Source organism: Protopterus annectens, chromosome 14.part0, assembly GCF_019279795.1.
Source record: "Protopterus annectens isolate FY-2018-M chromosome 14.part0, PAN1.0, whole genome shotgun sequence".
Lineage (NCBI taxonomy): Eukaryota > Metazoa > Chordata > Ceratodontiformes > Protopteridae > Protopterus > Protopterus annectens.
In genome coordinates, this window is record NC_056748.1 from 916550457 (window position 1) to 916566382 (window position 15926).

The window sequence follows — 15926 nt, forward strand, 5'->3', positions numbered from 1 at the left end:
AGAAGTTCTGTACCACACCAGTGGAAACTAACTGTAGTGCAGCGCACAAACCTGTAATGGTAAAACGGTACCTTTTATTATTGCAACCACATTTTCCGACGTGCTGGACTTTATTCTCTTTTACTCAAACAATGACAAGGAAGTGTAATCAGGAAGGGTAGACTGTAAAAAAAACTCTTCTGGGATGTTGGTGGTGGCTTTTTAAAATGAGTAAGAGTTCAAATTTGAGGATTTGTGGCTAGCGTGCTTGAAAGACATCAAGCATTGAATTCAGCGAGCGATCCCAGTGGCTGGCTGTATATACGTACGTTGGCCTGAAAGGAGTGTGGGCAGTCATAGCTTACGATGTTAGAAACACACACACACACACACACACACACACACACACACAGACACACACACACAGACACACACACACACACACACACACACACACACACACACACACACACACACACACACACACTTCCAATGAATTAGCTGCTTTTGAGCACACTAGCCAGAAATCCTACCATATGCAAACCCTTACTAGTTTTACAAACCCACCACCAAGATCGTGTTTTAACAGTCTACCCTTCCCGATTACTTTTTTAAGAAGTTAGACTGGGTACTGCTTTGCTTTTCTTTCCTGATGCTTTCCGTTCTCAGGGCAAAGGCTGAGAACGCGGAACGCGTTTTAAGTGGAACGTTGGACTTTCTTAACTGACATCTTGATATGCTGGCAGTAAATGGGGAAACCTATTTGTCAAACCTTATTTTTTCAGCCATTGAAGTGAAAAACCATCCTAAAAACAATAACACATTAAAGAAAACACGTCTTTGAGGGTTTCTCATACTTTATTGGTCCCAGTTGACACAAGGAGAAGCAACCAGCATCAGAGCGAAAATGTGGTTGCGATAATACGTAAGGGTGTAAAACAATAACATAGAGAAGGAATGTCAATTAAGAAAGCTTTAGAAAAAAGCTTCTGGTGCCTTGACATTTTTCCTTCATTGTAGAAAGAGAAGTTGTATAAATGATGTCACTGCATCTTTCATACACAAGTTCTTTCTTTCATGTTGGTTTAATTAATGATTTGATATGAATTTATTTGTTTTAAAAGATCGTTTTAACTGAAGTTGAATTTGTTTGGTACAGACAGTTTCAACAAGGTTATTTAGCAGTATAATTGTTTAATGATGGAATTTTTTCTTGTTTGGTAATTTAAGTCCTGTACAGTGAGATCTTTTGTTTAAACACAGATTGACACTTAAGAAAAGCAAAAAGCAGCAGGAACAGCAGCAGTGTATACCAAAGAAAAATGTAGATCAAAAACACCAAAAATCAGGAGAAAACCAGGTCTTTTAGCATAAAATGATTTATTTCGCTATTCGTCAAAGGCGACTTCAACAGAAATACCTGTACCTTATTTCTGTTGAAGTCACTTTTGACAAATAGCGAATTAAATAATTTTACGCTACAATTCCTGGTTTTCTCCTGATTTTTGGTGTTTTTGATCTACAGATTGATACTTGTTGGATTATACTGCCTTGAAAATAAAAACGCGCATTTTTCTGGAGATCTTAATATAATGACATTTGCAGTAGGTATGCTACAAAATTATAATAAAGTAATGATTCTGAAAAGCAGAAGTATTGGCTTTGTCTTCAGTACCACAAAACGATAGATCGTACATTATCCTGTCTGCCCACTTACACTATTGGGAAATACTAGTGTCAGGTAGAGCCCACTGACAGTAAGACCATACTTAAACTGCTCGAGCTTCTTCCCTGTTCCCGTAATGTATTTTCCCTGTCTTGAGACCTCAGGTCTTGTTTGCCACCATAGAGGTCATCCATAGCTCTAGTGCTCCTTCAGATAAATTCTAAAAAGGAAATCATTAAAACCTCAAAACTTTCATTTTTTTCCTCTACTTTCTCTCCGTTATTAAAAAATATCTATTTTTCTCCTTTCTGCTCTTATGACAAGGCATTTTGAGTCTAGCCAAAGCGTTTTGGCTTTTTCTCATAGTGCTTTCTCACTGTCATTTGTCTTACTGTTATGGTTAGTATTATTGCTGCTGTTGAGTTCATTAGAAAGATTCAGGATTCATCAGGAAGAACTAATTTTCCCTATTAAACATGGCTTCTGTCCTTCTCATACTGTTAGCACTGCCCTTCTAACCTATATAGATAATGATAGTAAAGCTAGAGGTAATGGCAAACTAGTGTCTTCCTTGTATCTAGATTTGTTTTTTCGACAGTTTGTCACAGCAAACTTGTACTTCAAATACCCTCACTAGCTTTTTCTTAGTCCACCCACCTGTGGTTCAGAAGCTACCTATTCAATAGGTATTAGTCAGTAAAAGGTCACTCTGCGCTCTCTCCTTGCCTCCCAGTCACCACTGGTGTACCTTTTGGCTCTGTCCTTGGTCTCCTCCTCTTTAACATTTTTATACCCTCTATACATCACACAACAGGCTGCCCTAATACAATACAATGATTTCATTCTCATTTGCACATCTGACAACACAGTAGACCTCCAGAAAATTACTCAGGAAGCTTTAACAGCCACTGAAACATGGCCTCATGACTCACAACTCGTGCTTAACCGTAAAAAGACCAAGCTATTACTTTTTTCCACAAATCCCTCTCTCATGAAAAAAACTAAATTTAAAGTCCTCCCTTGATGGTACAACCATTGAAGTCCCTTCTCATATCAAACTGTTAGAGGTTATAGTAGATGATAATCTTTCATTTGATCTGCATATACAAAATTGTATAAGAGGAACTCCTCAAAAACTAGGGATGCTTTACAGAGCCAAAAACTTTCCTGCTGATGCAATTAAAATTATACTTGCCATTACTTATCTCCTCTCCACTCTTCTTTATGGTGCTCCCATCCTTACTAACCTCCAGGCTTCACAAAAATTAAAACTTTAACAATGCTATAACAAAGTTGCTAAATTTTCGGCACATAACCCTTTTAGAACCCACCACTGTATAGCACTGAAAAGTCTAAATTGGTTAGAACTATCATATCAGCTAACATATACAAATCTTCTTACCACCTATAAAATTATCCAGCATCCATTTGCCTGTCCAGCATTAAAAAACATTCCACGCAAATATGTTCTCGTTCAGTCATTGCGATCCAGTGCCCAACAACTCCTTTCTGTCTACACACCTAGCAAATCTGCTGGGTATTGTCTGTACTCGTACAAGGTTGCTAAGGCCTGGAACTCCTTACCTGTATCGATCAGGTCTTTACCCTCCCTCCCATCTTTTAAAACAACTCTGAAAAACTTTCTAGCTAAATTTGGGTCTGTTCTTGCTCACAACCAGGATAAACTCAATCCATGAATGTGAGCAAGTACCTTTTTATTCCTTATACCTCCTTGCTCTCCATTCTTCACTTCCTTACTGCTAATAAATTCTCTTCCCTGACTTACTCTCTAAATATACAATAATCCTGATTTTCCCCTCCGTTCTTGTTGCAATTCCTGTTTCTGTTAGACAAAGCTACTTTTAATTTCTTTACAAATTGTCTAAAATTTCTCTAAATATGAAATGATTGTCATCTATCTTGTATAGATTCTTATCCAATGTTATATTATGTCTAATTTGTTGTAATTATTTAAAATACAAATGTTTTGTTTTATTTTTAAAGATTGAAAAAATTGTTCTTAAAATGTTTTGTAATAATTTGGAGCTTTTCTCCCTGGGCCTTCGCTAACAATGGCCGCCTTCCTGGTCAAGCTTTCTCTGTAATCAAATGTAACTCAATAAATACATTTAGTGCCATAGTTCGTGTAGTGGCAGTGCTTGGTCAAACAAATTTAGTGACTTTCTGGTCTTTAGCATGGGCAAGGGCCTCAGGAAGTTTGCCTGGTGTGGGTGCAAAATCCTCCCTTGGATACCAATGAATTATGTGGTATTCTTCGGGTTGGAACACCTGTTGGCTTTCTGGTATTTGTAAGGGCCTTTGCTTCATACAGGACAGTAAGAATAAGTTGATATTGAAGGGCCATTTGAGTATCTCCACTTCCAGTTAGGAACAAGTCACTATTAGTTTTGAGCTCTGAACTTTGGTCTCTCCACATCCCTTCAGTTGTTCACAAAGTACATGCCAGTTGTTGCAGCCCACCTGAAGGTTGAAAGGGATTTTCATATTCCCTTACCAGCTGGAAACTATCTTCTTTGTTTGTATCAGTCCTTGGGTATCTCTGTGAACACAGCAAAGTCACAGCTAGAACCATTGCAAATCCTGATATTCATAGGGTGCCATATGGACACTACATTGAGCAGTGTCAGACTTCCAGAAGAGAGACTATTGACAACACAAACTATAATCTCAAAACTTCTCACATCAACTTCACCTGTTTCTCTCATCGTAAAGATTCTGGTGCTGTCTGCTACTTCTTTTCAACTGGTTCCCACACAAGAGGTTCTGTATGACTGTACACTGGATCTAAGCAGGCAGTAGTCTCATTAGTGGATGCTATGCACAATTCAGTTCAACTCTCCTACATTTGCAAACAACATTTGGACTGGTGGATGCAGTTTCTCTTTGTTATAGCAGGAAGACCCTTCATCCTTCCCCTTCCAAAAGCCACTGTAAGCACAAATGCCTCCCCTCTGGGATGGGTGGTCATTTTAAGGAGAAAATTGTCAAGGGCGTGCACACAAACAACAAGAGACAAATCTTCACATCAGTACTGTGGATATGAGTGTGGTCTTCCTGGAGTCGCAGGCCTTTCAGGAATATATTACCCAGGGTATGATTTCTGTGCACATGGACAGCTTGTCAGTGGTCTGGTACATCAGCAAGCAGGGAAGAACCTGGTCTTCATTGGCCTCCTATTGAAATGTTGACACTTGGTGCTGAGTGCTGATACACTAAAAAAAAAAAAAAAAAGACCTAAGCTTCAGGAGAAGAGCAAATCTTGATCGCTCTTTTCCTTTAAACTTCTCTTTTGCAAGCGGGCAAGCCCCCCCCCCCCAATACTTCCTGAACTTGCATATGCCAATTCTTGATCACTGTACTTCAGAGAAAAGGGAATATTCTGGTAAGTGGCCATCTTGGACTTGGTAAATGTAAGTCTGCTTTTTCAGCCATTCATTCTCAAGGAGTTTTGTCATTCACTCTTCTGGGTCCTAACATTTCCAGTGGTTATCATCTGCCACACCCTCATGGCTTCTTAGCATAGGGGTTAAATGTGTGATGCCTTCACAGCACATTCTGTTAGCAAAGCACATTTCCAGATGAGCACATTATCTATTGGACAGGGTCAGCAGATGCGTACTGATGTCTTCTGATTGGTCCCTCATTCTTTCAGTAGCACAGATGATTGTTTGCTGTTTGGGTCAGTCTTGCTGTGACGTTTTTACGTCCCCCAACTAACACTAAATATAGCAACTATCTTGCCCTAATCCCGTAACAAAGAAAGGCAATAAACAACATAACTGGTTTCTTGGTCTACTTTATGCCTTTTCCCCTGGTAAAGTTCCTGCAGAAAACATCCTTATGCTGAGACAGATTGTTTGCTGTCATATAGTCTTATTTCAAGACACAGCCCTCTGTTCTAGGTCTCCAGTTGGATTTTCTCCCTCATCCATCTGGTGAGCCTCACCCCTGACATTGCTTCACTCAACTTAATCACATGGATGTTCTTCGTCTCACATTGCTGCAGTCATGACCTGTGGGTAGTCCGCTGTCCTCGGTCGGCCCGAATACCAAAGGGCTAGGCTGGCGCCGGTCATTGTCGCCTAGAGCTGATGTCGGTACGCAGTAGTACTTAAGCGCATGACCGACGCCATATCCTCAGTCTTTCTTGCCGCGTGGTCCGAAGCAGAAGCAGCGTTTGCAAGTGCCGTTCGGCGTTCTGAAATTTTCATTTACCGAGTTTCAGACCGAAGACCAAGTTGGGCTAAGTACCCGTTGGAAATTTTTGTTTTTTCTTGCCTCAGTTATCCGGATGTCAGAAAAAGTTAATAATTGCATTTCTTGTGGGAAACAGATACCTCATAGGGATTATCATTCTTTCTGTATTCCTTGCTTAGGGCCGAGCACGGCGTGAGTCGGGTGTCGCTTTGTGCTAGATTTAATAAGCGCACCATTAAGCGAAGGTTAGACTGTGCCAGGCTTGTTTTCGGTGTAACTATAACATGCCGTCGGATCCTCCGACGCCCGCTACCGCTAAAAAGCGTAAGGATAAATCTTTGAGATCTAAACCGGATGAGTCGTCCGTTGCGGACGCCGGTTCTTCGGAGCCTCCGGTTGAATCTGTGGATCCTGCTGAGGGTTCGGCTGAATCCCAGGGGGAACCTTTACTTTTACAGGAGTTGGCCTCTCAGGAGTTAGGATAGGCCGAGAGTGCTTCTCAGGTTTCAGTAGTTCTATCCTTACAAAAGGTTATTAGGCCTTCTACTTCAGTGGCTAAAGGCCATGCTAAGGCCAAACCTGGTCTTGTTGGACCTGGTCATTCTTCTAGCTCTCCAGCCCCTGTTCCTAAAAAACTTATGTTGAAAATGGCGGAGGACTTGATTACTTTGATCCGGGGTTCTATGCCCCCCCCAGAGAAGAGGTCTAGGGTGGAGGCAGATTTAGAGGGAATGGATCATTCCTCGGACTACTCTGATTCCTCAGCTGAAGAAATTCAGGATTTTCCTTCCTATTCTGATTCGGATGCAGAGGACTCCTGTCCATCTGCTTCTCCTCCAGAAGATTTTTCTTTTTCTGAAACCTTACATACCATGAGGGAGCATTTCAAGTGGGAAGGTCAAGATTTTTCAGATTCTCGGAAAAGGCTTAGGGAATTTTTGTTTCTGCCACAACATAGGCCCTTGGCTATTCCTCCTGTCTTAGATGTTGTTCAGGATGTTTTTTCTGAATCTTCCCTTAATCCTGATTCTCTGCCTCCGGCCCCTGTTAAGCCAGACAGGTATTACAGAGTTCCAGAAGCACATAAGTATTTGTATAAAAGTCCTAGAACTGATCCGGAAACTATTATTCAAGGCCCTTAGGGTGTTAGGGCTTCTGTGGCTAAAAATCCAGTCCCTTTGGATAAAGATTCTAGAGCGTTAGACAGGTGGGGGAAAAAAGTGTACACCTCCTCTACGTTAGCTATGAGGGCTTTGAATTGACAATTTCATATGCTGAAGTATCAGAACTTTTTATTAGGCCAATTGAAATCTAAGGTGGATGCTTTATCTGAGGGTTTAGAGTGTAAGGAGCTCCAGGAGTTGGTTCATGCATCTGATCAAGTTGGCAGCATTCTTTGCAGTGTGGTTTTGATGCTCTTCAGGCTTCTTCTAGGGTGGCTGCTACAGGTTCAGTTATTCGTAGACATGCCTGGCTTAAGGATCAAAATTTGTCAGAACATGTAAAGGCTCGGATTTTGGATGCTCCTCTTCAATCTGAAGTTCTTTTTGGTCCTCCTGTGGAATCAGTTTTGAAAAAGATGGAAGATAAGGCTAAGTCTATGCAGACGGTCAAGGATTTTTTGCAGGTGCAGCCCCTAAGTTTAGTAGGTATTGGCCTGCTAGGGGATGGTCTTATCCTTCTTCGGATTATCAGCCTAAGGGCAGGTCTAGACATGGTGGAGGCAGGGCTCACGCTCAGGGTTCCTTCAGACCTAGGACTTGGAGTTCTCCTGCACAGTCTTCTGGTGAGGGCAGGGGTCAGCCCTTTCGTAAGCAGACCCAATGACATGTATCTTCCGCTGCCAGACCCTTCCTTACTGGCAGCTCCTCTAGGAGGAAAGTTGGGACTTTTCAAAGAAAACTGGAATTTGATCACCCAAGACAAATGGGTGTTGGATATAATAAATCGAGGTTACAAGTTTTATTTTCACACTTTTCCTCCTTTCAAAGGCATGCCGGATGTGCCTCCTCAGCAAAGGCTGGAGGCTCAGGAGTAGATTTCTTTACTTTTGCAGATAGAGGCAATTCAGGTGGTCCCTCCTTCAGAAGTAGGCCTAGGATTTTATTCCCGTCTATTCCTAGTACCAAAGAAAGGAAACACTTGGAGGCCAATTCTGGATTTGTCCATTCTCAACACCAACCTGGAAATTCCAAAGTTCAAGATGTTAACATTACAACAACTTCTGCCTATGATAGGCAAAGATCACTGGATGGTAACCTTGGATCTCAAAGAGGCCTATCTTCACATCCCTATCAAGCCCAGCTGCAGGAGATTCCTGAGATTTCGGGCTGGTACTTCACATTATCAATTCTCTGCATTGCCCTTTGGCTTATCTACTGCGCCCAGGGTGTTCACAAAAGTTCTGGCTCCTGTGATTGCTTTCTTCAGACAGAGAGGAATACAAATTTATCCTTATTTGGACGATTGCCTGATTCTTGCTCAAAACAAAGACAAATTACTACAGCATCTCCAGTATGTAATGACAGTTTTAAGGTGCCTAGGGTATACTGTGAACGAAATAAAGTCCAGTCTAGTGCCCTCTCAGGACATGTGCTTTCTGGGTGTGAGACTGAATACAGCCTCTCAGATGGCATTTCTGACCCCGGACAAACAAAGAACTCTTCCTCTCTACTTCCAGCAGTTATCAGTAATGTCCAGGCTGACTGCAAGGACAGTCCTCCAAGCCTTGGGGTTTATGGCATCTTGCATTCTAGTACTTCCCAATGCCAAACTGCATATGAGGAAGCTACAATGGTATCTCAAAAGTGTGTGGGCTCAACACTGCTACAGTTTGGACACTGTCATTCGGATTATACCTTGCATCCAGAAAGAATTACTGTGGTGGGCTCAGGAATGTCACCTAAACAAGGGACTCTCTGTGTCCCGACCAGAGGCGAGTCAGATTCTAACGACAGATGCCTCGGACTTGGCTTGGGGAGCACACTTCAATGGAAAATGGATACAAGACATGTGGCCTCCCAAACTACTACATTTGCATATCAACATGAAGGAGATGTTAGCAGTACAATTTGCTTTGATGGCCTTCAAGGAACTACTTCAGCCAGGACAGGTGTTGATACAAACAGACAACACAACAGTCATGTGGTACATCAACAAGCAGGGGGGAACCCATTCCTACCCTCTTTGCAGACAAGCAATGATTTTATGGGAGACTGCTCTGAGTTTGCGAATCAATCTTCAAGCAAGGTTTCTGCCAGGAGCACAGAACTCCTAGCAGATATTTTGAGCAGACAAATGGTGGATCCCCACAGTGGAAACTGGATCCTCAGATTTTCAAACAATTGACTGTGGCTTGGGGAACTCCAGACATAGATCTATTCGCTTCCCCACTGAATTTTCAACTTCCAAAATTTTGCACAAAGATGTTCCACCCAGATGCTTGGAAAGTGGATGCTCTATCTTTCAGTTGGAACAACCTTCACGTTTATGCTTTTCCTCCTCTGCCTCTTCTCCCCAAGGTACTCTTGAAAGTCAGACGGGACAAGCCTTGCATGATTCTAATAGCACCAGACTGGCCACGTCAACATTGGTATCCTCTGCTGAGGAGTTTAATCCAGGAGCCTCCTTGGCCTCTGCCACAGATTCCACATTTGTTGTCCCAGTCAAACAATCATTTTCTCAATGTTCAGGTGCAGCCCCTCCATCTGACAGCCTGGCGTATTCTGTGATGGAGCCGGTGGGGTCTCAGCTTCCTCAACAGGTTTTAGATGTCATTTTGGAAGCTAGGCGGCCTAGCACTAGAAAAGTTTATGCTGATAAATGGAAGAGATTTTTTCTTTGGAGCACTGCAAAGGGTTTTGATGTTTCAGTGCCTAATTTGAGTTTTGCACTGCAGTACCTTACTGAATTACTGGACAGGGGTTTGTCATTCTCTTCTGTGAAGGTTCATGCTGCAGCCATTTCTGCTCACTATGATTGTGACCCTCCTTTATTTTCTCATCCTTTGTTCAAACAATTTCTTAGAGGGCAAAGAATATTAGACCCCACGTGAGCTCCTACTCCTTCCTGGGATCTCAATTTTGTTTTGGAGAAACTTACTTTACCTCCTTTTGAACCTGCAGCTACGTCTGAACTGAAGTTTTTGTCTTGGAAGACTGCTTTTTTGTTGGCCATTACTTCTGCTAGGAAGGTATCTGAATTGCAGGCTCTCATGGCGGTTGAACCTTTTTTGATATTCCATAAGGATAGAGTTTCTTTGCGGACTAACCCTACTTTTATGCCTAAAGTGATTTCTAGTGTGGCCTTGAATCAGTCTATTCATTTGCCTACTTTTTATGCTGACCCCCAAAATAAAGGGGAAAAAGTCTTGCATTCTTTGGATATCCACAGGCAGTTACGTTACTACTTGAACAGAACTAAGGAGTTCAGACAGACTCAACAGTTATTTGTTTCTTTTGCTTTGAGTTCACAGGGGAAAGCTGTTTCTAAGCAGACTATTTCGAAGTGGATTGGTCATTGTATTGCCTTTTGTTATTCTCATCATGGGAAGGATGTCCCTGCTGGGATCAGGCCTCATTCTACTAGGGCTACTGCCACTTCTACTGCTTTTTGAGGGGTGTAGCTACTAAGGATATTTTGGAGGCAGCTACTTGGAGTTCTGTACACACTTTCACTAAGCATTACCATCTCCCTCTCTATTCCAAGTCCAGGGCTGGGTTTGCCACTGCAGTTTTACAGGGCATGTTAGCAGCTCCTAATGCTTTGTAATTTGCCAGCCTCCCTTTTCCTTTGCTTTGGGATTCTACCCACAGGTCATGACTGCAGCAATGTGAGACGAAGAACATAGTACAGTTTTGTACCTACCATAAATGTAGATGTTCGAGGATCTACATTGCTGCAGTCCAATTTTCCCTCCCTCCTTCCCCTCTATAGGTTGGGGTTGCTGGGTTTCGTTTGGAGATATTCTTTACTTACACACTGGGGGTTGTTGGGCATTTCCTATTTTTGGCTTTGGCCTTTCTCTTTAGGCCTTCTGACATCTGGGGCAAGAAAGACTGAGGATATGGCGTCGGTCATGCGCTTAAGTACTACTGCGTACTGACGTCAGCTCTAGGTGACAATGACCGGTGCCAGCCTAGCCCTTTGGTATTCGGGCCGACCGAGGACAGCGGACTACCCACAGGTTATGACTGCAGCAATGTAGATCTACATTTATGGTAGGTACAAAACTGTACTTTTCTTCAAATTCCACTAATGGCCAGGGATTCAGCTAACTCTTCCAGCATGATCCAAATTAATTTCACTGAAAGCTTATATTTGGAAACTCTAAAAGAGTAAATGGGGAAATAAATCTCATGTGGACATTCCAACAGAGATTAAATTATTGCTCTGCACCATTTCTCTCAGTGTTGCAGTTTCTGTCTTCGCTGTTCTATTCGGGTTCCTATTACACAACGATCAAAGTTCAGTTAACATTGAAAGCCCCTACATCAGATAGCAAATACCTTGGCTAGACTCAAACTTCATAGTTGGTTTTCCACATGGATAGGGGTTATCTCAGGACTAATCCTTCTTTATACCAAATGTTATCGCAGAATTGTCACTCAATCAAGCCATTCTTCTTCCAGTCTTTTCCTTAATATTCTAAAAGAGCAAAGTTCTTATTACAATTCCTAGATGTAATGAACAACTGTTTTTACTTGCATCATAGTAAGACCATCAGAAAAGATTACCAGATGTTCATTTCTTTGTGTGCGTACAAATTTGGGATGGAAAGTCTCCAAAATCTCTTGGTTCAGATGGCCATCCAAATGTATAGCGTGTGTAACAATCTAATCATAGAACTGTGTTGGCAAAGCCTAAAGTTAATTCCAACTTTTACAGCATTTTTCAAGAATTCTTCCATAGATTATATCTGTACAACAACTACCTGGTCAACATTGTACACCTTTGCCAAACATTATAAATTGGATGTGATCTGTAGGTCAAGGTACTGCTCTGGAGCTCAGAGATATCCTGTCCTGATTCCACTGATGATTTTGTTAACTGAAGATTCTGTCCCTTCATCTGAAATGGATGGACAGGATACTGGTAAGATAATGAAGTTGTGTTCTTATCATAACACTTAGATCTTCACTGTCTCCCCTCTGTCCACTTTAACTCCCCTTCCACCCTCCCATCAAAATTTTATGCCAATTGTAATGTCGGACAAACCTAGTAGTCATAACTTGATGGCTGTCCCTCTGTCACTAGATTTCCTTGTTCTTCAGTATCCATATGTTAGATTATGGGCAGCAAATTTGACCTTGGAACTCAAATGGCAGGTGCATTATGGGAGTAGAGAAGGAGCTTGGGCACTTTGAAAAGTGTCAATTTGCTGGGTCGGATCCACTATCTGTCATAGTGGTAGAACTAGGGTTGAAGAAGAGCAGTGTTCTGATAACTGCATAATTTCCATTTTTGGCTTCTGCCAAGGCATGTCTCCTTTGGTTTTGAATCGTCACAAAAATTTATCTTAAAATTTGAAGCTATGATGTTTTGTTTCCCCCCCTCGCATACAGATACTCACTTCTTCCACCACATAGATTGCTGTTAACTAGCCAAAATGACCATCATTAACTGTGTTAAGTTGTAATTGAAAGGATCACTTGCTTTCATTCACACACAGACTCTGCAGACCCTAAGTATATTCACTTTTTTGACTAGGAATAAATGTCTATCTTTGTCCATTCCTTTTCCTTTGGTTTTATCCTGTAGCAAAAAAAGGTTTGGGGAATTAAGTCTCACAGCCACTAGCTCCTGTGACCGTTTCCAGTGCCTTAGGTAATGGAGTCATCAAACAAATGTTGCTGTACCCTGAATTTATATTTTCTTTGAGTGTCTTTGAAGACAGTTTAAGTAAATTTTCAAAAATTACTTTTGAGTGTTCTTATTTTTTTTAATTGAAAGGTGATAAACAGACTTGCACGGCTCCTTAATTGTTTTGGCTGAAACAGCCGACATTATTTGAGCTTTGTAAAGGCTTTGAAGGTTTTAGTTTTCCCATACTGCTTCATTCAAAGATTGCATTGTTTTTTTTTCCAGTATTGCCTGTGCTGCCTATTTGTTAATAACTTTATTGGCCATATAATGCATCAGTCATTACAGTAAATTCCAAACGGAACCAAGTTGAGATTTTAAGTCCAAGTAGCATGCAAAGAAAGTGCTAAATAAGCTGCAGGCAGGAAGCACAGTGGGTATTTTTTTAAACTGTGCTTTCTTTACATGTAGCTATATAGGGGAAAAACTTCATATTTGTAGGCAGTTCTTTAAAAGGGACTATTTGGAGTGTCATCAACTGCATTCATCTGAAATGTCTACATAGTTTGAGCAGTTTTGTCTTTTAACACTGTTTTGTATTAAAGAAAATGTTTTTTTTTTTTCCCCTAAAAGATCCTGTGACGATGATGATGTTTGTGTCTGTCGTGGTGTTCAAAGGAAAGTTTGCTTACAGATTTTTCTGTTGCTGTGATACAGGACTTTATCTGAACAGCAGGTAACTGTTTAAAATTCTCTGACAAATGCGCTTATGCTGTACAGTGTGCCTTTTTAGGCCTGGTAATTGCACCAGATTATTTGTTTATATTTAATTTGACAGCCTGGTATACCCCCCATGAACCTAATGACCACTTGGGCCATTATAAGCCTAGCCATGCAACCCAATTGTGAAAGTTTTATGTTTTGGACATTTACATAGGGGGTAATTTTTGGTTATGAAATGATTTACTGGCTGCCTCTGTCCATCAGACACATTCGGCACCACACAGGGGTGAATTTTTGTTTCACGTGGATGGAGACCTTATTCCAGAGAGTGGTAATTCTGTGAGATGCATGCGTCTCACCATCATATTTTATTTATGTCATTAGCAAAATTTAGGACTTTGGATCTAGTAGTTCTGATTCATTGTTTTGCAGATGTGCAAAAGGTTTATTAGAGTGGGGTCCAAGGATGCCTTGTGAGCCTGGCATAAATTGCCTCTCAGTAGTATGTAGGGGACCGAGTAGTGAGAGGGGGCTTTGAGGTGAGCCTCGTAGGACATTGTTTTTTATTCACCACATTATTTTGCAAGTAACCTTTGAGTGTTTCACTTGCTCCATATGTGTGGTCAGGTACATGAAGGGGGCTTTTATACTCTTTGATGGGTCTGATGAGGGCCGTGTACAGTGGTGTGATGACTTCCCTGGACAGAGATTCATGCTTATAAGTTGAGCAACATAAAAAGATATTCTTCCTGTCTTGCTCATGTCGGTTGAAGGCTTGGTTACTATCTACATGCATTCCCAGATCCCATACTAGTGAGTCAAGTCTTAGGAGTGATTTATTAATGATGCAGTTTTATGGTATAGCTGACTTTTGAAAAGATACCATAATGCATTTCTTGGCATTGAGTTTTAAGCTGTGGCTGTGGCAGCAGTCATTTGTCTGTGGTAAACCTTCCTTTAAGGTGATTGCATCTTGCAGGGGGTGGGGGTGCTGTGATTGCTCCCAGTTTGCAGTCCTCTGCCAACTTGGTCAGCTAGAGGCCTTTGACGTTTTCTTTAACTTCAGAGAAGTAGATGCCAAAGAAGGGTGAGCCCAGCACACTGCCCTGAGAGATTCCACTGGTGACTGGCCTCTTTGTACAATCTTAAAGATCTAAAAAGTGCATCACAAATTCCAAGCAGTGTCTTTAATTATAGCATCTCCGAGGGGGTTGGTAGGCGGTGAAGTCTCAGTATTTGTGTAAAAATAAATAAATAAATGCCTAAGTATCTATCTTCTACAGAGATTGAGGATTCCCAGACTAAACTCCAGGATGTAAAAATTAATGGAAATACTATTCCTTTTTGGGACTTTGCCTACCCAGATTTCTGCTGAGTAAATTACTGAATGTTAAATAAATGTACCCAAATATTAATTGTATAAGTTTAAAACAATTTGCAATAAGTAATACAAAAAACATCCAGAATTGGCATTATCTTGGGTATTACATTCACAAACTTAGTTTAAAGAAGATGCCGTCATGATCTGTGTAAATTACAAGGATAGAGCCGTAGTTGTGGAACAGAAGTATCCTAAGAGTAACATTAAACTCTATCATAAGTCCTCCTTTTTCCTTCATAAACGTTATGGTTAGAAACTGCTTTGATGCAGTAAATTTACTTTTTATTTATTGCATTTGTTGATTGAAATACCCTGTCTGGGCTATGCAAGACTTCTTTTCAGCAGAGGCCTGAGGAGAAAAGGTCCACATCAGCATTACAGGTATAACACTCTAATTTAATATATTACATTTAAAAACATTATAGTAAGTGTAATGAACCGTAGTGTAAGTAGGCTGTACTCGTAGAAATATATGAAGAGAATGTATAATAACCTTATAGTATAGCTTGGTTAACTATTCCGTGCATTTTGTCAATAGAGCAATGCTATTTGATTTAATGGCAAACAATTAGTATGCTGAATACAGCCAAAAATACATGGTATGACAATGTACTACAGGTATAGTATTACATCGGCATAACAGTACAGTTTTATATTACATATTTGACAAAATCAGAATGGGATACTTTCCCTTGTGACCCAAATACATTTGATTTGGATACTTTCATTGAGTTCTGTTATGTATTCTCATCTTGTGCATTATAAGTGCTTGCTAGCAGGAGGCAGACACTCTCTGCAGTATGCCCTTTTAAATTCTTTTAACCTTCTGACTCCCCTCCATAACTATCTTTCCCTTTTATTTTCCCACCTGTTTCATGCTGATTTGATGTGGGTGGGAATGCCTTCATCACTCATTGTGCTAGTCAGTGCCATAGGTTTACTACCTTCTCTGTGAAAAATAGTTTCAGAGATGTAGGGACAATTGGTCCTTGCAGTCTGCTGCCTGTGCCCTCTCCTTCCCTTATTGCTTCCCATTTAGGATGGTGCTGTGGTTAACCCTACTGTATATTCCGTGTGTCCCCTCCTTCCACCTTTACCCTTCCTCAGGATGACATTTTCACATCTCCTTCATGTGATCTTGTGCACCAGTGTTATTCC

At 41.0% G+C, this 15926-nt stretch overlaps 1 protein-coding gene across 1 annotated transcript in view; it reads left to right on the forward strand.

Moving 5' to 3' along the window:
- ZNF518A (zinc finger protein 518A) overlaps positions 1 to 15926 on the forward strand; it is a 310424-nt gene that overhangs the window by 102678 nt on the left and 191820 nt on the right. The window contains exon 2 of the mRNA XM_044056706.1: positions 13298 to 13400. The gene's annotated coding sequence lies outside the window, so the exon portion shown is untranslated. The remainder of the gene's footprint in view (positions 1 to 13297; positions 13401 to 15926) is intronic.